Source organism: Spinacia oleracea, chromosome 3, assembly GCF_020520425.1.
Source record: "Spinacia oleracea cultivar Varoflay chromosome 3, BTI_SOV_V1, whole genome shotgun sequence".
In the NCBI taxonomy this organism is placed as follows: domain Eukaryota; kingdom Viridiplantae; phylum Streptophyta; class Magnoliopsida; order Caryophyllales; family Amaranthaceae; genus Spinacia; species Spinacia oleracea.
Window position 1 is genome coordinate 113673811 of NC_079489.1, and position 22941 is coordinate 113696751.

Sequence of the window (22941 nt, forward strand, 5' to 3'; positions counted from 1 at the left end):
ATCAGAAGAAATTTCTTCATGACATGATTAGCCATTCTAACAAACAGCCAAACATCAATCATAACTCACAAAACCAATGTGTAAATTTCCTAAAACCCTGATTCGTCAAGTATGCTGTAAATATTATAGACTTATAGTGCAGTTATAGTAAAGCATTTCTGGTTTTGTTTATAGTGCTGGTGTGATGCTGGTGTAAAGGTTATTGCGATGCTGGTTTTGTTTCAACAGTTATCCCACAGGCCGGACAACACAGCTAACATTCAGATTATAGCCAACATAAAAACAGCAGTAAAATGACAGGACTTTGACAGTAGTAAAACCAGTTTAAGAAAGAGAACAGAGACGTTTATTCTAATGTAAAACTTACATAGATATATGTCCTTTTACTTGCACGCTATCTAATCCAACTCCTGCTGAAGCGAACAAGAAAGCTTCTCCTCTTTGAAGGCAAAGTAGTATCAACATCCAATGAGATCTTCACAAAAAAAATATGTATTTTCAAATGATATTTTGCAAAAGAAAAAATTTAGATTTACGATATTGAGCACAATAACAACTTAGAACACTTACTTTTGATGGAAGGGGATGAGTATAAATTGCTTCTTACTTTGCTTGGATATTGAATGAGTCAAATAGCTTGTAACCGTCGCAGATCGACGTATTACCATAGAAAGCTTTTTCGGACAAAAAAACCCGATCTCACCCTGAGTTTTGTTCATCTTGCAATGGTTGTGCAAAAATCTACACCAATTGTTTATTAATAGTTATTATTCTACGTGGATACCGATGTTTAAAAAAGTTATAAATATATATATCTACCTTATCCAAATATGTACACATGATGTACTTAGATAGCTCATGTTCTTGCGTGAATCTGAAACAACAAACCAGAACATCAACTGCACCAAATAAAGTTACAAGTGCAAGACAAGGAGACAACAGCAACAACATTGGCAGGAGGGAACGACCTCACTTAGTGGAAACGGCCTTATGGCTCACTAATGCATTTTGTCTCTGTCAATTAGTTTTAATTGCTTTTGTCTCATATTTGAATTTTGTCTATAAAAGAGAAAGGGAGAGAAGAAGGAAAACATCTTGGAAGTAATTGGTGGGAGAGTGAGACCTCTTGAAAGTCTCTAAATTGTAACAAGCTTTAAGTTTTTATTCCTAAATATTACAACTACCTCTCTCTTATTTCCTGTTCTTGCGTGAATCTGAAACAACAAACTAGAACATCAACTGCAACAAACAAAAACAACAGTGCAGAGTTACAACCTATCAAATCCCTTAGACACAACAGAAGACACCACTGCACCAGAACATCAATAGAAACAACAGTGCAGCCTCACAACCTATCAAATCCCCTACGAAACAATAAAACAGGAAATTTCTGGTAACTCAGTGCAGGGAATTAAAATGGTAAAAACAGGCTGTTTCACATATGCAGATATGAAAAAAGTAACATTCAAATTAAGTTAAAACAAAAATTTTAAACTAAGCTTCAATATTCAATCACACCAATCACACAAATATTAGCTGGTAACTGATAAGTATGCAAAAACAACTAGCATAGAACAGAAAAACAAGCAACTACTTAATATAAAAAAATCGGCACCAAAATAACCAAACCAAAATTACAGCAGCCTTAGCCTTATCCCCTTCACCGACTTTCAGTTTTTTCAGTTATTTGTAGTCGAATCTGGGACAACCCATACACCTTCATTGTGATCACCTCGCAAATGATGATCTGTTGAATCGTCTACTTGCACGGGTGTGTTTTGAAACATAGAAAAAACAGGGATTTCATCAACTTGGTCATACTCATCTTCATTTGGTACAAGATCAGCAACTGCAACACCATGCTTTTTTCCTTGAATAACTACTGACTTTGAAGTGTCAGCCGGATCTATCATATAAAATACTTGCTTTGCTTGAGAGGCCATGATGAATGGCTCATCACAATGACCCGGTTTATTGAAATTCAGGACCGTGTATCCCATGTCATCTATGTTCACACCTTTGCCTATATCCACCCAGTTGCACTTAAACACAGGCACCCTAAACTGAACGAAATCAAGTTCAAAGATATCCTCAATCATGCCATAATAGTTCATCTTTGCATGCTGTGGATTATTATCCTTGGCACTAGAAAAATGTAAAGCTGATGCCACTAAAGAAACACCACTATTCTGCGTAGTACTACTAGCATCCCTCCTCTTAGTGTTAAAACAATATCCATTTATATCATAACCTTCATAGGATACAACATTTTGCATCTGGACCAAACGTTTGTTTTAAATCACGATCCACTTTCTCTTGGAACCATCTGATGAAAGATCGATTGTGTTCGTCTCTCAAAAAATTTTCACCTCTGCCATGATATTCTTGCCTAATTAGATTCATATGGTCTGCCAAATATGGTTGCACCTCATCAACTTGTTGTAAGATGTAGAGGTAAGCTTGATCAACTATTTCACGACTTAAGTTTAGCACTTTACGACCAATTGTACCAATACCTTGTACTCTCTCCTTATTGTGACGAGGCTTTGGAAGTCCTAGTGTTTCTAACTCTTCCAAATGCTCGATGCAATATCTAAGGACCTCATCAGTTAGATATCCCTCAACTATGCTGCCTTCTGGACGAGATCGATTCCTCACATAACCTTTCAAATCACCCATATTGCGCTCAAACGGACACATGAACCTTAAATACACCGGCCCATAAAGTTTGACCTCTCTCACCAAATGAACAACCAGATGAACCATGATGTTGAAAAAGGAGGGCGGAAAATACATCTCAAGTTGACACAATGTGACAATGAGTTGTGATTGCAAAGAGTCTAATTTACCAGGATCAAGTACCCGCGAACATATAGCTTTGAAAAACAAACAAAGTCTGATTTTGTCGTACTTGTTTGGGTAAAATCGACCTAATTGCAATCGGCAATATCTCTTGCATTAAAGTATGACAATCATGAGACTTCAATCCAACTAATTTCAAATCTTTCAATGACACGAGGTTTCGAATGTTCGATGAATATCCAGATGGAACTTTCACATTATGTAAGGACTCGCATAATACTTTTTTCTCCTTCTTAGATAAAGTATAACAAGCTGGAGGTAGGTAATATTGCTTTCCCTTTTTTGTAGGTTTCAATTCAAGGCGTATTCCCATCTTGACCATGTCATTTCTAGCCTTCTCTCCATCTTTAGTCTTCCCTGGCATGTTCAGAAGCGTTCCGATCAAACTATCAAATACATTTTTCTCAACATGCATCACATCAATACAATGCCTTACACTAAGATGTTCCCAATATGGCAAGATCCAAAACGCATACCTCTTTTTATAACATAACTTGTCACCAAGAGACTTGTAGGGTTTGCCGAAAACACAATTGATGTCCTTTACACGTTCATAAACTTGTTTCCTAGTAAGAGGCTTAGGAGGAGATCTATGTTCTGGTTCTCCATTAAAAGCCTTGCGAAGCCGACGATAAGGGTGATTGCGAGGTAGAAATACTCGTTGAAATTGGTATACAACCTTCTTGCTACTCTTCAATTGAACATCTTTGGTATCATCTTCACAAATAGGACAAGCTTTGTATCCCTTGACAACATGGCCAGATAAATTCCCATACGCAGGAAAGTCATTAATTGTGCAGAAGATCATAGCACGCAAAGTAAATGTTTCCTTACGATATTCATCATACACCCGCTCACCTTCATCCCACAACTTCTTCAAATCCTCAATCAGTGGTGCTAAGTACACATCTATGTCATTTCCAGGTTGTTTAGGCCCAGATATCAAAATTGACAACATATTGTATTTGCGCTTCATGCACAACCAAGGTGGTAAATTGTAATTCACCAACAGAACTGGCCAAGTGCTATGCTGACTACTCATGTTACCAAATGGGTTGATTCCATCTGTACATAAGCCTAGCCTTAAATTCCTTGTTTCACGACTAAAATTCGGAAAAGTAGTATCAATATGTTTCCATTGAGGGGAATCAGCAGCATGCCGAAGCATTCCATCTTTATTTCGCCCGTCTGCATGCCATGTCAAATTTTCTGCATCTTTAGCATTAGCGAACAAGCGTTTGAGCCTAGGCACTACAGGTAGGTACCACATTACCTTAGCAGGTTCATTGGTGTTTTCACCGTTTCTCTTCACCTTATATCGCGATGTCCCACAAGTTGGACATTCATGCAAATCATTATAATCCTTTCGATACAATACGCAATCATTAGGGCAAGCATGTATTTTCTCAGCATCCAAACCCATCGGACACAACATCTTCTTAGTCGCATAAGTAGAACTTGGAAGCGTGTTACCTTCGGGAAACATATCTTTTAATTTTACCATCAATTTTGAGTAATGATAATCAGTCCACCCGGCTTCCGCTTTCAGTTCAAATAATTCTAGTACACCTGTTAATCGAGTGTACTTACTGCACCCTGGATACAAAGGTGTCTCGGCGTCAGTCAACAAACTTTCGTAATCAGGTGGCCCCTCTGTGAGATTCTCCTCCGTATCGTGCAAAATCTCATCAAACACCTCATCAAGCACCTCATTTTCATTACCATGGTGAGTATTTAAGTCCTCTGCATGGTCTTCGTAGCTATGATTCTCAGTACCCGTTTCCCCTTCACCATGCCATATCCAATCAGTATAATTTTTGGAAAAACCATTCCAAAAAACATGAGCTCGTAATTCATCTTCTATAGACACCTTACGCATGTTACCACAACTCTTACAAGGACAACATATTTTTTCTCCTTCCTTTTTCCGTGTAAGTACAATACGAATGAACTCCTCAACCCCTTGAAGAAACTCAGGGGTAGTACGCTTATGTGAAATCCAACTTTTGTCCATATCTAACCAATGAATATGTCATATATATTAATTTCAACTACGTATACACGTGTACTAACTCAAATAAAATCATGCATTGTTATATGAACCATGTGAGTCAAAGCCAACAGATAGAATTTCTATGGCAATTCAAGACGAATGATTGTGATTTTGAACACCCTTACACTATTCTATGGCAATGCAAGACAACTGATTGTGCTCGTAGTTTTGAACCCCCAAGGTCAATTTTTAAGCATTTAGAATCTCCTGGTTAATGTTGCCTCTTAAATTAATTCAAAATCAGTGTTATCTAAGTAATCGTTAATTCATTGTATCTAAAGGACAATGAAGAACTATCAACCACGAGATCGAAGTAAATAATCATCAACATACCTATATTCTTTGTACACAACTGCTAGCAATCATCAACAAACCTATTGTGCCATTGACTACTGTAATTCTTTTATTTTTTATTTTTTCTTGAACTATTGTAAAGCTTTCCACCAACAGAACTTCACTCCCATAAACGTTCCTTCCCCCCTCCCCCCACATATGAAGAACGTCCAATTTAAACCCCCCTAATGGCAGTGTACGAACCTGCTTACTGTTCTATTTTAATTCATGCCCTTATTACTACCAAAAACAAAAAACCAACTTAATCATATGAATCCAATAATTTTTAGAACATATGAATTCAATAATCCAAAAATAAAGACCATTCTGATAATAAAAGACCAAAAATAATAACATAAACACACATAAATGAGATTTCTAAGATTAATACTTCAAATTAAAATAAAACGCCCAATAAATCATATGAATTCAATAATTTTCACAACATATGAATTCAATAATCCAAAAAAAACGTATGATTAATTACATTTCAATGCTGTGTTTGGGCAATGATGAACCAGACGATGATTTCCTTGCGAATTGGGGTGATGATGGATTGGGCGATGATGGATTCCCCTTGCTCAATGACTGATCTTAAGAGACGCGCGGTGAGACCGGAAAGATTACCAGAGGTTTTGGGGAGGAAATTGGTGGGATGGATTGCGTTAGAACTGAATTGTGAGAAGCAGAGAAGATTGTGATTGTGATTGTGATGTGAGAAGCAGGTGGTTTTATTTTTTTTCACGGAGCAGAGAGGAGTGCCTTGCAGGTCGTGCACTCTCCTAATCTTTAGGAAACTTTTAGTTATTTTTTTTGGGAAATTTTAGAAAATTATTCCTCCAACAGATTTGGAAGGTGTATTTTTATATTTTTTGATGTGATGTTTGAAAGTTGGATCATAATTTTTACATTATTTAATAATTCTTTTATAATAAGGAGAGATATGATATATATATTTTATTTTTTAGATTAGGTTTTCGGGTTTAACATCGAGATTTCATTTATTTAATTAGTTTTTCTAATTGTAATGTACGCTTAAATTCTAATATAGTGTTGCTTGTTTTATTATTTCGTTTTAATATATATATTAAAAAAATTAAAATAAAATTAATTAGGGAAAGGTGTCGCCTGTTATATGTGCGACACCAAAACTTTTAGAGTCCCATTTTATATCTAAGGCGACACTAACGGTTTTCATTTGGTTTTTAAAAAAAATAAATAGGTGTCGCCTGTTATTAATTGTCGACACCAGAACTTTTGGAGTCTCGTTTTAAAACGCAGCCGACACTGAAAGTATGTAATTCGAATTTTTTAAAAACATTAAAATGAATATTAAGAAGAAATAGGTGTCACCTCAAATTAATGTGCGACACCAAAACTTTTAGAGTCCCATTTTAAAACACAGGCGACACGCTAGCCTCTTTGAAATATCTGCTAGCAACTTTCTGTGTCGCCTGTTATATAAAATGGGACTCTAAATGTTTTGGTGTCGCACATTAATTTGAGGCGACACTAAAAGGGCGGCTTATAAAGGTGTTTTTGTAGTAGTGTAGTATCGTACAGACCTATGAAACGTTACTGTAAGAGATGAAAATCTGTCATAAGTAAATTTCATTAAAATTATTAGACACTAAATCCTCAATACCTGAGTGATTTGAGATTACTTGTTTGAGAACTGGTTACTTTGACGTTGACCAACCGTCGCACCGTAAAAGGAGGCTATAAAGGCAACGCTCAGGTAATCACCTATCAAACGAAGTCTAATCTCAAGATCGCAAGATTGGGATTGTCCTCCCATAAATCGGGATGAGATGCTTAAAAGTTGTACAAGGCCACTCGGAGAGCTAGAAACTGTAAAATGCATGGCCGTGCTCGGATGAATCATAGGTTATGATTATCTGTTTATTTGATCAGTTGAACTCTGAAACCGAGAAACACCTCTGGACATAATAAGGATGACAACTCTTACCTTATGTTCAAGAACAAGCATAAAGCGACAAAGGAATTAGGAAATGCACACTTGTCCCTAAGGACAAGTGGGAGACTGAAAGGAAATAATTCCATTGGTCCAAGTTTGCATATAATGTTAAGTCTAATAAATGCGGTTCAGTATTAATTAACAAGTTAATAATTCAGTGAGATCAAGTGAGCTGAATGCCTAGCTAGAGGCCGCTTCAGTTCAAGTGGAATTAATGATATTAATCCACAGCTTACTCTTGACTGAACCCGTAGGGTCACACAAATAGTACGTAAATGGATCAAGTATTTAATGGCATTAAATACTCCATCTATGGATATTCAGAATCGACGGTTCTTGGTTTTAGTGGGAGTTAAGATCGTCGAAGGCAAGCAAATGAATACTCCGGAAATGATGATATTGCCGGAAACGGAAATATGGATCGTATCGGAAATATAAATATTATCCAAGTCGTAGATGTTGTTGGAAACGGAAACATGGTACGTATCGGAAAATATTATCGGAAATGGAAATATTGTCGGAATCGGAAATATTGCCGGAAACGGAATTATTGTCAGAAATGGAAATGTTATCGGAATCGGAAAATAATTCCGGAAACGGAAATATTAAATATTTGTTCGAAACGGAAATTAATTCCGGAATCGGAAATATTAAATATTGTTCGTATCGGAAATGAATTCCGGAACCGAGAATTTAATCGGGAGCGCATCGTACGAATTAGCATCAGACGAGGCTTGCTAGACGAAGGCCCAGCACGAAGCCAGGCCCGCGCCCAGCAAGCCAAGCGCCCAAACACGGAGCTGCCACAGCCTCGCCAGGCCCAGCGCAAGGCCAGACCCAGCAAGGCCATAGGCGCGCGCGGGCTTATGCTCGTGGGCTGCGAGGCAGCGCCTGCTCGTGTGGGCCGCAAGGCCTGCGCGGGTGCGTGCGTCCCTCGTGGTCGTGCAACACTCGTGTTCGTAACGAATCCTAATCCTATTGGAAATTCGTGCATTGATTAAATCCTAATCCTAATCCTAAGAGATTAAATTTATTATTTAGAGTTCTAATAGGATTCTAATTAATAAATCCATATCCTAGTAGGATTATAATTCCTTTCCATAAACTCTATAAATATAGGCCTAGGGTCACATATTTAACAGACGATTATTGAAGTATTCAAAGGTAAGATTTTTAAGCAAAAATCAGCCAAACACTTGCAACCCAAATAGCCGAAAATCTAAGTAACCTTAAGGGCGATTCTAGTTGGTCAAACTTAAGGCGGATCCGGACGTGCTGTGGACTATCTACGGAGGGATGACACTTGGAGTCCTAGAGACTTGTTCTTGTTCGGTTCGGGCGCAGCTAGGGAGGGCACGCTACAAAGTGTATGCATCTGAATTATGCTAAATGATTATGTGTAAATAATATGTTTCCTGGCTTTATGGTTTTTCCGCATGATTTATGTTTATTCATATGTATCATAACCTAACAATTATATATAGTTATTAATCTATAGCAAATAGACACTCTTCATGTCACAATGGTTACTGCAGAAACATAGAGCTTTGCGTTCCCCTTTGGTCCGAGACTCGAATCCTGCTAAGCGCGCATAAAATCATACTATATTCCCCCCCACCTCCATTTTGATTTTTTGTAAGATCTTTGAATTTATTTTATTATGTGCAATTAAATTCAAGTGGTCACATTTGATTACATGTTTTTATTCATTAATAAATTTATACCCTGTGGAAACACATCATTAAAATTATTGGCAAATAATTTTCACCGGAAAATAATTTCGGGTTGTAATTCAAAATGGATGCATAAGTTTAAGGTTGTAATTGACAAAATTAGAAATTTGAGGTTGTAATTGGCAAATAGAGAAGTTTATTAGGTTGTATTTGGAAAAATTTCCTTAAAATTAATGGAATGATTTTCTACTATAAAGGGATAGTAATAACAATACCAACATATGATCTTGTAAAATTTTTAATAGAATACAAGATTATAAGGCGAACTTGAATGGTCCGATTCGAAAAGGTGAGTATTAGTACATGAGATTAAATAACAGAAACAAGTTTTAAAAAAGAAGAGAATAGATTTGGTTCCTCGTATTTCATGTTATATAAAATGCTTTTACAATAAATATATAAACACCAAAAATCATACGAGTTTTAATAATAGATCACAAGCTCTTACAATGAAATGTGTTCAACTTTATTCGGGAGAAAAACAATCAACTTTGGAAAATAAACTAGTTAGTGTCCCGGGCGATGCCCGAAGTATTGCATATAATTTGATTTTTTTTATTCATTTCAATTTTAGTTAAAAGTTTCTTTATATATTCAATTTGAGAATAATATGAATTTCATGCGGTTTAAGAATAAAATTGGTTAACCAACAATTGTCGAACTAAAATTTTGAGTAATTTTTCATTAATATAAAACTTTATTTTTTGTAATACTTTAATTACAACTTATAAAAAAATTAAATTACAATTGTATATTAAGTTACAAAGTCGAAATATATTTTAGAGAAAAAAGCCCATTTGATTGGCTAAAAGACAATGCAACATAATTTTTTTCCTATTCTTTTCTCTATTAATTTCATGGTTTTATGTTTCATCTAAATAAATTTCTAGAAAAGATATATGTTTTGATTAGTAAAAGAATAGAAATTAAGAAAAAAAATTTGTTATCATTAATTGTTACTCAAATACATGATTTTGGGCATCAAAATCTTTATACGACTTTTCTCCTTTATAGTTGTTTTAGAGTCACAAGTTGTATTGTTAGAGTCATGGATAAAACTTAGCATTAGCATATAATAGGTCATGGGTTCAAGGATGAGTAGAAACATTTTTTTTTATGTGAGAACACAATAAACAATCATGTGTGCATATGACGTGGCGCTACAATGTCATGTCACTTGCCAAGTCATCGTGACACATGGAGAGATGCCATTGATTGCTTTGGAGATTTAATAATCTATATAGATAGATACTAGTTGCACATGGTTTCAATACAACTTATATAATTATTATTCATTTATAAAATTAATAAAACTTAAATTATATCCAACTACTTCTTTCGCCACGAAACGATGCTTTCATACTAGCTAGTATTGGAATAATGTAAGAACTTCATGGATTTCACATGAAATGTCGAAATAAAACAAATCACATTAGTTTGAATAATAAAATACTAGCTAAATAAAAATGAAATGGATTACAGTTTCTTGCCGATAAATAAAAATGAAATGGACTACAAGTAATTTAGGCATTAATCTCTAGCTTTATAGATATATGTAGTTATCATTCATTTGGCCCCTCGTATTTATAGAGTAAATAGACACTCTTGTTATTCTTAAATATTGGAGATAAAACTTAAATCTCGACTATCTTATTTACATATTTTCATAGTAACAATATTGTGTTGATTGTAAAAATATTCCGATGACGCATAGCCTACGTGATGCCTATATGTACCAATTAAACTCCGACAAGTAAGATTGCGACAACTAAATGTTGTAGGTATTTGCGACTTTTATCATCATCCCTTTAAATTTTCATTTACGGAGTAAATAGACACTTTTGTTTTAAGATCTTAGAATAATACCTTGGAGGATTCTAAAGTCCTTATTCATAGGGATTTAGAATACCCCAAAGTTATTAGAGCATCTCCAACGGTAAGCTAATTTCTAAATTAGCTTGTCATGCCACATAATATTTCAAGCTAATTCCCTTTCTAGCTAGTTAGTACCCTAATGGTTAGCTACTAGCTTGATATTTAATGTAGTCATATTTGTCAATCAATATTTAATTTTAAGTTAAGTTAATATTATTTCCTTGGCCAAGTTTTTTCAAGCAAGTTAGCTTATTTATGCTAATTTGCTTGGCCAAGGTATTTTATCATTTTAACTCCAATGATCAATCTAGTAGCTTATTTATGCATAATACAAAACATCCCTGTCAAGTATGATGAAAATGGTAGACTTGTTAGTCAAACCTATGAATGGCTGAAAGATTTACTTCGAAGCCTGGGGTATAGGGTAAAGAAAGTTACTCCTATGGGGTGTGGTGGTGAGTATGGTCTGATTGAGTTTGGGACGTAGGGAGTTGAACTTCGTTTTGCTGGTCGTTTAGTGTGGAAGATTAATCGGGCGCGGCATGGAAAGATCAGGTGGCTTCTTGACGCTGATAAGAAAAGGGCCCTATGTATGGCTGGCCAAGACAATTGACCTCCCCCTTTTTGGGGGGAATCAGGTTGATGTTGTCACTGTTGACAGTGCATGGAAGCGCCTAATGATAGAGGAGTACTATCTCAATGACATGGCAGACACATACACAATAATCGAGGAAGCTATTGCTACCCTTTGTTGATTATTGCTGCTATAATATTCAACGTTTTTACAATGAATATTATTGGTATGATGATCATATAATATGATGCCCCTTCTTTTGTATTGTTTATAATAAATGCAGCATGATGCCATTGTCTTGTAATGTAGAATCACTAGTACATAATTGAGCTTATGTAACACGTGTTGGTAATACTTTTTGAAATGCAAAATCACTAGATATTTAAGTAACACTTTGGTAACAGTTTTTCTAAAATGTAACACTCAAGGTAACACTTTTAACGTAGGTAACATTTTATGGTAACACTTTTAAAATAGGTAACAGTTTATGGTAACATTAAAAGGTGTTACCTTTTTTTAAAAAAGAGAATTTAAAAATTTACAATTAAAAAATAAATAAGTAACATTTATGGTATCTCTAAAAGGTGTTACCTTTTTTTTAAAACAAAAATTAAAAATTTACAATTAAAAAAAAGTGCAAATAAAAATACTCTCGGCGTACGTTTAGGGTGACAAGCTAACGTGCACCGTTCGCCATTGATGGGGGGAAGGAAGAAGCCTCACGCTAATCTCCTGCTGATGAACACCATCGTTTGTATGTGGCCATAAGTGATATTGAGGGTTCAGTTTTGACCCCTGGGTTGAGTTCTGGGTTTCCATCGTCAACTGGATTTCAAGCTGCTCCTGCTATGGAAGCTCTAGGTGAAACGACTGCGGCTCGTCTCAGGAGGGTGGCTCTTTCACTTGAACGGCGTATTGAGAATGATTCCAGAGGGGATGAGATTGTTGACACCACTCATATTGACCCAAAATTGCTCCCTCATCCAAGCACTGGCCCTGTTACTCGAGAACTATTGGAGGTAATTGCTGAATACCAGAGGGCTTCTGCTTAAAATATTCAGGTTAATCGACGATTGGAAATGGAGAAACAGGTGCAGGATACAACATGGTCTGCGGTTGTGGCTGGCTCACAGTTGGCAAGCAAAGGTGCTCCTCTCTCCTTTGTGGCACCTTTTCTTCAGGATGGTAAGAAGGTGATTAAATTGAAAACTTCTGAACTTGAGAAAATGAATGAAAAATGGCATTTAGCTATAGTTATGTATGTTGTTGGATATACACCTACTATAGCTTCCTTGTCTAAGTATATTGCTACCAACTGGAATTATGTGACCATGCCTAGGATTTTCCTACATGATGAGGGGTATTTTGTGGTTCAGTTTCACTCCATGGATGATAAAAATGTTGTTTTAGCAGATGGTCCACACCTTTTCTTTGGTAAAGCAATGATTATCAAACCTTGGAAGGCTAAGTTTGATTTCTGTGAAGAAATTTTTAGGGTCATCCCTATCTGGGTTAAATTTCCCAATCTCCCTTTGAATTGTTGGAGTCCTGATTCTTTGAGTAGAATAGGTAGCAGCCTTGGTGTCCCTTTGTTTACTGATGCTTGCACCACCAGGCAAGATAGGATCTCTTTTGCCAGGGTTCTGATAGAAATGGATGTTACTGTTCCATTGACTGACTGTGTGTGGATAGAAGATGACCTTGGTCATGTGCTGAAACAACAGGTGGTGTATGACTGGACACCTCCCTATTGTAAGACATGTAACAGGGTTGGGCATGATTGTGTTAAGAGAGGTGCTGCAAAGGATAAACAGGTTGTTAAGCCTAAAAAAATGTGGGTGCCCAAGAAAAATCTACCATCTATTCCAGCTACTACTGTTACTCAAGTTGCTACTCCAAGCAACCAGGGACTGCGTACACCAGATTCACATACTGGTTGGAAGGTGGTAACCAGGAAAACTCAAAGTAAAGGTGGTGGAATGGGGGTAGGAGTTGACAACTCCTTTGCTGTGTTGGAACATGACTCCTCTGAAGATGAATCTTCTGAGGGAGGAGATGAGCAAGAGCATGTAGAGGATGGGGTGCTAGGTTCTGGTAAAGGTCCTCCTCTTACATGAACATTTTCACTTGGAATGTAAGAGGGCTAAATGAGCCTCTGAAAGCTAGTGAAATAAAGAGGTTTTTGAATAAACATAGCATACAAGTTGTTGCTTTGATTGAAACCAGAGTCAGATTTGGTCATAAAGGAAAAGTTCAAAAGAGATTAGGGAACCAGTGGTCATGGTTTTGTAATTATGACCATTCTCCTAAGGGGAGAATTTGGGTAGGCTGGCAAACTGCTGACATTGATTTGCAAGTTCTTAGTAGTTCTCCTCAAACTGTTCATTGCTGGATTAAAACAAAGGATCATAGGTTTGTTTCCTTTTTCACAGTTGTGTATGGTTTGCACAATGTGGCACACAGGCAAGCTTTATGGAGTGAATTGGTTCTTCTTAGTCAGAACTCTCAGTGTAGCCCTTGGGTGGTTGCAGGGGATTTCAACTCTATTCTTTACTCAGGGGATAGAATCAATGACAATCCTGTGACTCTTGCTGAAACTAGAGATTTTCTACAGTGTATTGATGATTGTGATTTGAATGAGGTGCAGAGTGCTGGTTGTTTTTTCTCTTGGTCTAGTAAGGGTACTGCTGACCCCAGGGTATGGAGTAGGATAGATAGAGTATTTGGAAATATGAAGTGGATGGACACTTTTGCTGGCATCTCCACCAAGTATCTGAATCCCCCTCTGTCTGATCACTCTCCTATTGTTATTCCTTGTCTTGAGAATCCCTTTGCTGGTGGAAGACCTTTTAAGTTTATGAATTATCTGGCAGATCATAGTTCTTTTGGAGGGATTGTAGCTGATTGTTGGCAAATGGAGGATAGGGGGAGACCTATGGCTCAGGTGTGGTGTAAGTTGAACAGAATCAAGGCTAGATTGAAGAGTTTTCATAAAGAGGAGTTCTCTCATATCACAGAAAAGATAGAACAATTCAGGAGTGAGCTTGATACTGTGCAACATCAGTTGAGAACTGATAGTAGTGCTCTTTTGTTGACTGCTGAAAGAGATTTGACTTGCAACCTTAAGAAATGGCTGAATATAGAGGAACAAGCTTTAAAGCAAAAATCTAGAGTTCAACGGATGAAGGTGGGTGACTCAAACCATAGTTTCTTCTATGCTGCAATGAAAGACAGATATAGCACTAACAAAATTCATATGCTTCATGATGAAGGAGGAGTGGAAATCAATGACCCTGGTATGATCAACACTAGGATTACTGATTTCTATAAGAAGTTGCTTGGTTCTGCTGCTTGGTCTCTCCCTAGGTTAGACATTCCTACTATTAGAAATGGGGTTGTTCTCTCTGCAGAGGCTAGGGTCTTGCTGTGTGCTCCTGTTACCCCTATGGAGATTGATGAAGCTTTAGCCAATATTGATTCTGCTAAAGCTCCAGGTATGGATGGTTTTAACTCTTTCTTTTTTAAGAAGAGTTGGTCTATTTTGAGGCATGATATTTATAAAGCTGTGATGGATTTCTTTGATACTGGTTTTCTGTATGGCAATTTTAATTGCACTGCAGTGACTCTGGTGCCTAAAATTCCTTGCCCCACTTCTGTTTCTCACTTTAGACCTATAGCATGATGCTCTACCATGTATAAGATGGTGTCTAAGGTTCTAACTGCTCGTTTGCAAAAAGTAGTCTCTGAAGTTGTCTCTGAATACCAGGCTGGGTTTGTACCAGGTAGGAGTATTTCTGATAATATCATTGTTGCTACTGAGTTGATTAGACGGTACAATATGGCTCACTTGTCTCCTAGATGTATAGTTAAAGTGGATCTTAGGAAGGCCTATGACTTTGTAGAGTGGCCTTTCCTCTTTATGGTGTTGCAGGAACTTGGTTTTCCCCCTCAGTTCATCCACTTGAATCATGCTTGTGTTACTTCTGTGAGCTATTCCATCTTGGGAAATGGAAAGCCCTTGCCTCCTTTTCCTGCTAAGAAGGGGCTAAGGCAGGGGGGTCCTCTCTCCCCTTTCTTATTTGCAATTTGCATGGAGTATCTGAGTAGGTGTATGAAAAAGCTTACAGACAATCCTGATTTTAATTTTCATCCAAAGTGTGAAAAGGTGAAACTGACACATCTCATGTTTGCTGATGACTTGCTTCTATTTGCTAGAGGTGACCTTGTTTCCCTTCAACTTCTGTTTAAAGCTTTTAATGAGTTTTCCAAGGCTTCTGGTTTAGAAGAAAATATGGAGAAAACTGAGATTTATTTCACTAGGGTACCTCTGTGGGAGTAGGATGCTATCATGGCCTCCCTTGGTATATCTAAAGGTTCATTGCCTTTCATATACTTGGGTGTCCCCTTATCTAGCTATAAACTCACAATCAGTCAGTGCAAGCCCCTTATTGACAAATTTCATGCCAGAGTTTCTTCTTGGGTGGCAAAGAAGCTCTCCTATGCTGGCAGGCTACAACTGGTTAAGGTTATCCTTTTTAGCCTTCAAACTTACTGGAGTCAAATCTTTATGCTGCCAAAAAAGGTTGTGAGAGAACTTGAGAGGATCTGCAGGACTTACCTTTGGACTGGTGATACCAAAACTTCTAGAAAAGCTCCTATTGCTTGGGACTCCATATGCAGACCAAGAGTTGCTGGTGGGCAAAATGTTAAAAACTTTCATATATGGAACAAAGCTGCCATTCTAAAGCTTCTTTGGGCTTTAGCTTTTAAACCTGATGCACTCTGGGTCAAATGGGTGAATGCTTACTACATTAAAGGTAAAGACCTGTTTACTATGGCTTTACCTGGTTCTGCTTCTTGGATTCTTAAGAAGATTTGGGGTAGAAGAGAAATTGTGGAGAATGACTCTGTGTGTAAGCAGATCTTCTTCTCTGGTCAGTATTCAATTAGGAAAATGTATCAAGGTCTACTTGGTCAATTTCCTAAGGTACAATATATGGAGAAGAGTTTTGTGTAATAGTTCTGCCAGTCCCAAGAGCTTATTTATTCTTTGGCTTGCACTTCATGGCAGACTGCCTACTAAGGGTAGGATCCTGCAGTGGGGGATTGTTACTGATGGCTTGTGTAGTCTATGTGGGAGTGAGCTGGAATCTACTCAACACCTATTTTTTCAGTGTAGTTTCTCTAAGCAAGTGTGGCAGAAGTTCTTACAAGGCCTTCACATTAGTAGAGCTGTGCAGAATTTTGATCAAGAGATCCAATTTGCAATTAGAATGAGTAAGAACACTACTGCTGTGAGCAAGCTATTTCTTGTTGGCTTTGCTCAAACTGTGTATGGATTGTGGTTGCAGAGGAAGCAAAGAGTGTTTGCTGGTCACATTCAAACTGCTGAGCAGATTAGTAGGGATGTAATATTTTGAGTTGCCTGTAGATGCAGGGATTTTGATTTACATTTATTGTTGTTTTGATTTTGCTTAGGCAGTTTTGAGGTTTTGTTGCTAGTTTGTGGTCCTGTTGGGGACTTGGTGTACTGGTTTGGTTGCTTGTACCCTTGAGCTGTTGCTCTTCTCCGTTTGGTAATATAATCTATATTTCCCAAAAAAAAAGCGCAAATCCCAAAGTCCCATTTTGATGGAAGTGTCGCCAAGGACAAAATTTCAGATTTCGTTTTTATTTTCTAAAATATTTTGAAACCGCCAAACAAAGAAAAAGTTAATCCTAGGTTTAATTGTCAGAAATCTCTCCAAAAAATGTCTTCTTCCAATTCATCAGGAAATCACGAACAAAAATCGCAGAGTATTTTGGAAAAATCGAACAAAAATCGAACAAAAATCAGGAAATCACGGTTCCAATCATCGAATCCAGACTTCCAATTTCTGGTTTCATCGGATTAGCGCTTTTATTTCGTCGTCTTAATCATCGGGCTTTATCGAATCCGCGCTTCCAATTTCAGGTATTTTGTGATTTGTGGTGGTTGTTCTTAAATTTTTTGTTCGTTTAATATTTAATTTTCAAGATTTCTATGAATCGTTACAATACAGATTATATTGTTTAATTATTTTTTTGATTGGATTGTGAACGTTTATTATGCAGTGGTAATTTGTTTGATTTTTTGATTCGGTACTATGTATTTTGGTCTGGTCTGGTTGGTTGAGTGTGAGTGTGTGTTTTGGTTTGGTTGTTCTTAAATTTTTTGTTTGTTTAATCTTTGATTTTTAAGATTTCTATGAATACAGATTATAGTGTTTAATTTTATTTTTGATTGGAACGTGAACATTTATTATTGGAACGTGAACGTTTATTATGCAGTGGTAAGTTGTTTGATTTTTTGATTCGGTATTCTGTATTTTGGTCTGCTATGGTTGTTGACTGTGAGTATGTGTTTTGGTTTGGTTGTCAAGCAACCTGAATAAGGGTCATTTAGACTAGTATTATTGTTTGCTAGCTTTTCGTGTCTAGTTAACTTTCTGTATTTTCTTCTATTTTGTCGATTATATGGCCCTTTTAAGAGTCATAGTGACAGTCACATAAGTGGGAGGTATGATTCTATAGAACACGAATCAGCTTGATTAATTTACCTGCTCTTTCTGGTTCCTTTTGTTGTGTTTTTACACTTAGTGTTAGTACTCCTTTTGATTGAATTCTTTATGTTTATTGATTTTGTGTGTGATGTGGTATTATGGGCTTTTAATTTATTCATTCTGTATTTCAAGTTTGTTGATTTTGTGTTTGATGTCGTGTCATTGGCTTTGAATTTGATAATCTGAATTTTTTAGTCATGAACTTAAATGGTATATGCTCTAGCTCACTGATGGACCTCACTAATGGACCTTGACTGAATTTGGACAAGAATAGAATTATCATAGTTTTATGTGAGCTTAGTGAACATTGATTGCGACCAATGAACAATTTAGTAGGATGCATAGGAACTTACTTGCATGGTTAAAAAAAGGCGTATTACTGATATATGGGGTGACTCGATAGTCTTGACTGCATTTTTATATTGTCTATTTATCTGACAGTCTTTTATGCAATAAGATATCATCTCATCTTTGTAGGCTAGAAAATACAACCTGTGATGGATGGGTACCAAATAATATTACTCGCCTGTATTGGCCTTACTGCTGCAATGATGATCCTTTGACTGTTCCATGTTTTAATGCCATTGCTTGGTTTCCCCTATTATGCTCAACCGTAAAAGAGGAAGTATAAAATTTCATAATCATGGTGAATAACAGATTAACAACTTTCAGTCAATAACCTTACTGGGAAGCCGTCCCATTTTTCCAATGCATTCTTAGGTAGTGTCTCAAGAACTCTGGCAGGAACAAGTTGGTTAGGAATTCTGCAAAGAACTAATCTGTACAAATCAGAACTGATCTGTGCAGATCAGAACTGATCTGTGCAGTTCAGAACTGATCTGTGCAGTTCAGAACTGATCTGTGCAGAATAGAACTGAACTTCACAGAACCCTTATGTTAGTCTATTCATGGAATTCATCTGATTTCAATTTCTAGGGTTCTGTCACTACGGAGTCCTACCTACTGTTTTTTTTTGTCTGTATAAATTCATCTTTCTCTCTTCTATTTTGACACTGTTGTGGCTTCGTCAAGGTGACCTGGTGACTATTTAATTGGCATGCCTGCCATTCCAATACTTTGGCTTGCTTGTGAACATAACGATGCTTAAATCTCAACTTGATATTTTTTTGGTTTACTCATCCAAATATACGTTCTTCTGATTGAGCTTCTCCTTATCTCTTCCGTATTTTGAACTTCTGCAGATTCGTACTTTATTGCAATTCGGAGGATATACTCTTGTGAGAAATTCAAAGGACCTGTTTGAGAGTCTTGGATTTCATGATATTCAGCTTGTGCTCATAAGTCTCATCATCTTTCAGGTTTGTGAACTACTATTCTTTCAATTGATTTTAACTTTGGAAATAATAAATTCATAATTAGTGGAGGTTTAGTTAAGGTTAAGCTCAAGATATTATTTCCTTTATTTCAGCTAGTTCCATGTCTTAAGACTGTTTGGGGTCCAAGAATAGTTGTGAGAATATTGTGCTTGCCAGGTCTATTGTCCCTCCCCTATGCCCCTATGGCTCTACCTGATTTAGCCAAAGGGGAGTGTGTGCCAAAACCAGAGGCCACTAATGCAATAATGCCTGCAGGCCAACATCAACTATGTCTGCAGTCAAGGAGTTACTTGCAAGCTCATTAAACCCGGTGATGCTGCTTTAGACCAAATAAGTCTAGGTCTCGTAATACTCTCACAATCACCTATGCCATGAATACCTTTTACCAATCCATAAGTTTGCAGCCTTTCCAAATCGAAATATACATGTTTATCTCTTTATAGTTCATAACCTAAATTCTATTTCACCATTAAGGCTAACTGGAAATATCAACGGATACCCTTTCCTTGTATTGCAACATGATATACCTGTCTCCACCTCATGTTAAGTGCATCAAGTGTTTTAAACTTAATGTTGTGATACAAAACTTACTCCGACCTTTATTCTGCTAGTTGAATTCATTTGAGGCTTTATGTTATAGTGGTAGTGTTTAACTGTTTGCATTTGTGCAGTTTTGAGGTGTGTGGTATCCAGGTGCTCGGGCAGCAGGGCGAGTTGCGACAACTTCACTGAGGTAAATTTCTCCTACTGTCAGAATTTGAAAATTATTATAGGAGCGAATAGCTCTTGTAAAATCTGCAATATTCTTTTAGTAAGTTATTTTCCTTACTGTTGAATTTAAGCTGTGATTACATGGGAGTATACCTAAGTGATTACTGTTGAATTGAATTTAATAATATGAGTGTGCTTAATTTCTCGAATAGTCGTTTTAATGGGAGTATACCTAAGTTGATTTCAAGTCTGAACTTGCTTTCGGCTTTGGATCTTTCTAACAATTCTATCTCTGGTGAGGTTCCTGACTTGGGGTTACCAAATTTGCTAGTGCTTTAGGGAATGATGTTGATTTAGTGAAAACTTTGGTTGAGCAGTCTGATTTGTCATTACATGATGAACTATGTCACAGAGAAATGAAAATGAAATTTCTGAAAATTGCTACAGGTGAACAGAAATGAAAAAAACGAGTAAGTTACCAGAAAACAAATTAATAAGAAATTTTTTACCAGTAGTAAGAGACAAAACAAAAGACGGGAAAATGTTAAAAGTTCTTCATAGTAAGTAGTAATGTTGCATGTTATAAGTTTAGGGAAACACATTTAGTTTTTACCAGTATCTCTCTGGTTCGGAGACTCTTATTTAAGCCTTCTAAAGAAAATAAAAAATGACAGACTTGCAAAAATACTACTCTGAATACTAATCGGCTGAAAAAATGAAGTAGAATTAAAGTACCATGCTTGTCTGTTTTTGAGTTGCTGCTTTTACAATGTCTTTCTGCTGATGTTTTCCTCCGGTGTTGTTTCCCTGATTTCTTGTGTGCCTGTTCTTTTTCTAATTGTAGTCTTTTTGCCTGTTCAGGTTAGTTCTGCCTTTTCTTGTTCTGATTGTAGTGTTTCTGCCTGTTCTTCTTTTGATTGTAGTTTTTCTGCCCATTCTTGTTCTCATGCTCTCGTTCTGATTGTAATGTTTCTGCCTGTAATAGTTCGTAAAGAGAGACACCTGTGTGCATCATTAGATTAAACCTTGAGTGCTCTAACGTATTTCAGAGAGAGAATACCAATTTAACACCAACAATGAGATTCCGTTAATCATCGTGGCAGTTTCCTATCTAGCTAAAACAACTTAATATACTACCTAAAAGAATCTAGCAATCGGAAACTTCACCAGATTTTTGAATTCAACTTGACTTTTTATCTATTTTCTTTACTTGTTTCGTTTCTATTATTATTATACAAGTCTCAATTATTTGTGGGTGTATGTTTCTCTAGTTATTGTCATTCCTTTTAGACATGTTAAAATTATATTCCAATGTTTTTAATTTCTCAATTCGTGTATGTTTCACTTTTCATAAAGGAGACAAAATGAGTAGTTGGACCAACTTCTTACAATCTAGTAATGAGTATGAGAAAGGTGTGGAGGATTATTTAGATAAAGAGTTTTCTACTCAAGCAATTGGTGATCAGATTACTTGCTCGTGTAAGGTGTGTTATCACCGCTTTTGGAATCGTAGAGAGACAGTATTCAATCATTTGATTGCAAATGGGATCGAGCCTGGCACTGAAGGATGGCATTGTTATGAAAAGGGTATGTCATCGACATCAAATACAAAGAGGAATGTTGAAGATTATATTGACACGATGATATTGCACGTTTGATATATGATGTTCATAGAGACGTGGCAGAAAGGTATGAAGGGTGTTGTGGGATCTTTTACGGTGATGACGTGTCACGCGTTCCTCGGAGGTATCAAGTATGAGCTGGCACGAATCCTCTGGCAACCTGCAAAACAAGAATATTCCCGTAGGAATATTCCCTCCGATGTCTAAGTAAGTATAGGCTAGAGAGAGAAGTAATTTAAGAGAGAAGGCAGAGCAAAGATAGTTTTAGGTAGGTGGGAATGAATTAAATGCCCCTTACCTTGGGATCTGAGCTATTTATAGGGCTAGGGTTTCTTGGGAATTGATCCCTCTACCCTAGCTGTGGGATGCGTGCCCCTTGGGGATTTAGGACACGTGTCATTTGGCCAACAATGATGAGCCTTTTACAAATTGGGCCTGGCTTCTCAGAGAAGGTGGGATTTCCAATAATAAGGCTTTGCCCTTATTTCGTTTATGTACCAAGGTCTGAGCCTACTTCCTGGGCTTGGGCCCATGAATCGCCTGGGCTGGCCTGTATTGGTCATTGTAGCTTTTTTGGGCCTTATGGTGGAGATATTTAGGCCCACATCATTTGCCCCTCATGAGGAGTGAAAACGGACGCTAGTTTTTACTGCTCTTGGGTTATCCAGTAGAGTGATGACGCGTGGCATGGGTAATCATTTCTTACCCCTCTATAAATAAGTGACAATTATGAGTGATTTCCCCCCCCTCATTTCTAAAATCATTTGAGAGCCACAGAAGAAGGCAATTTCCGGGGTCTAGCAACCACCAAGAGGCACTGTAGCTCCGCCACAATCTTCAAAGTCCTGTTCTTGAAGTTCTTCATCCAATTTGGAAATCTTCTCTTCAATCCATCAGGTAACATTTATTTTGAGAAAACTTGTTTGTTGATTTTGGTTATTCACTGCCCCCTTCTCCCATCTATGATATGAGGATCTCGTCAAAACTGAGGGCGGCGACCTGCTATTTTGACGTCTTCATTTCTCGAGTTATGCCCCTCGTCTTGAGCCAATTCTTCAGCCTGTGCAGGATATCATGGTGCAAATAGGTGACGACCCATATTTCGAAGGGAAATCTTCTTGCCCCTTAGAGGAGGACTCGCCCACGAATGAGGGTGCCGAATGCGCGCCAGCGGGCCCCTCCAGGAGTGAAGAAGGCCACCTTCATCCCTGCGAGATTTTCCCCCTTCAGACGTGGCTGAGCTATCTTACTGCCCAAGGCGCTGATTATGGGGCGTCTTTAA

The 22941-nt window shown here is 37.2% G+C and overlaps 1 long non-coding RNA gene across 1 annotated transcript; it reads right to left on the reverse strand.

Moving 5' to 3' along the window:
- Positions 1 to 357: 357 nt before the first annotated feature.
- On the reverse strand, positions 358 to 6350 carry LOC110792031 (uncharacterized). Its single transcript, XR_002534276.2, has 4 exons — positions 5736 to 6350; positions 820 to 899; positions 571 to 741; positions 358 to 475 (listed from the first exon to the last, which is right to left on the reverse strand). It is a non-coding gene; the product is annotated as an uncharacterized lncRNA (long non-coding RNA).
- Positions 6351 to 22941: the final 16591 nt, after the last annotated feature.